Here is a 1,244-nt window from a genome sequence, read left to right as displayed (position 1 = left end):
TGTGCGACCCCAGAGACGGCAGCCCACCAGGCTCCCCCGTCCCTGGGATTCTCCAGGCAAGAACACTGGAGTGTGTTGCCATTTCCTTCTCCAATGCATGAAAGTGATAAGTGAAAGTGAAGTCGCTCAGTCGTGTCCGACTCTTAGCGACCCCATGGACTGCAGCCTACCAGGCTCCTCTGTCCATGGGATTTTCCAGGCAAGAGTACTGGAGTGGGGTGCCATTGCCTTCTCCGAGTGTATGTCTAGGTATTCATGAATCAAGCACCTGGAAGGACATCCCCTTCCCTCATTACTGTGCTCAGTCACTCAGTTGTGTCGGACTCTTTGCAACTCCATGGACTCTAACCTGCCAGGTTCCTCTGTCCATGGGATTCTCCAGGCAAGAATACTGGAATGGGTTGCCATTTCCTTCTCCAGGGGATCTTCCCCACTCAAGGATCAAATCTAAATCTCTTGCATCTCCTGCACTGCAGGCAGATTCTTTAGTGCTGAGCCACACAAGGGAAGACACACTCATTATTAAATCGACGCAAATAAAATCTACACTGAGGAATCCCCTCCCACTGGTCAGAATGGCCATGACCAGAAAAATCTCCAAAGAGTAAATGCTGCAGAGGATGTGGGGAAAATGGAGTCCTCCTACACCCTGAGTGGGGATGCACAGGGTGCAGCCACAATGGAAAACTGCATGGAGGTTCCTGAAAAAAGTAAACGCGGAGGAGCCATGGGATACAGCAACCTCATTCTGGGCTCAGGTCTGGAGAACACCACAATTTGAAATGACACATGCACCTCTGTTTACAAGGAAGCAGTGTTTATAATGGCCAGGACATAGAGTCCACCAAAATGTTCAGCAACAGGAACATGAAGACTGAGTGGTGCATCTATACACTGGACTACGCCTCAGGCTCTGGGGGTGGAATCAGGATGGGGGGGGAGCATGGGCCTCTAACCAGTAGCTGGTTGGAAGAAGAGAAACAAATCCTGGAGGCAGGGGTTCCCTGAAGTCTGTGGGCCCCAGTGCCCTGATGGGCTTCATCCCCAGTGGGGATGTGGGCAGGGCCTGAGCCCCTTTGATGAAGCCACAGCAGCACTGGACTGAGAAGTCTCCTGAGGGTGCCTCAAACTCTGACAATGTTTTACAAAAGAGCAAGAGGATGAAGCTGAGCTTCTGTGGGTCAGTCCTTCCAGCTCTGAATTGCTTCCAACAGGACCACCATCACCTGCACGTAGGTGCTATA

This window comes from Bison bison, unplaced genomic scaffold (assembly GCF_000754665.1).
Source record: "Bison bison bison isolate TAMUID 2011002044 unplaced genomic scaffold, Bison_UMD1.0 scf7180017864468, whole genome shotgun sequence".
In the NCBI taxonomy this organism is placed as follows: Eukaryota; Metazoa; Chordata; class Mammalia; order Artiodactyla; family Bovidae; genus Bison; species Bison bison.
The sequence above is the reverse complement of the archived record's forward strand: the minus strand, read 5'-3'. Positions refer to the sequence as shown.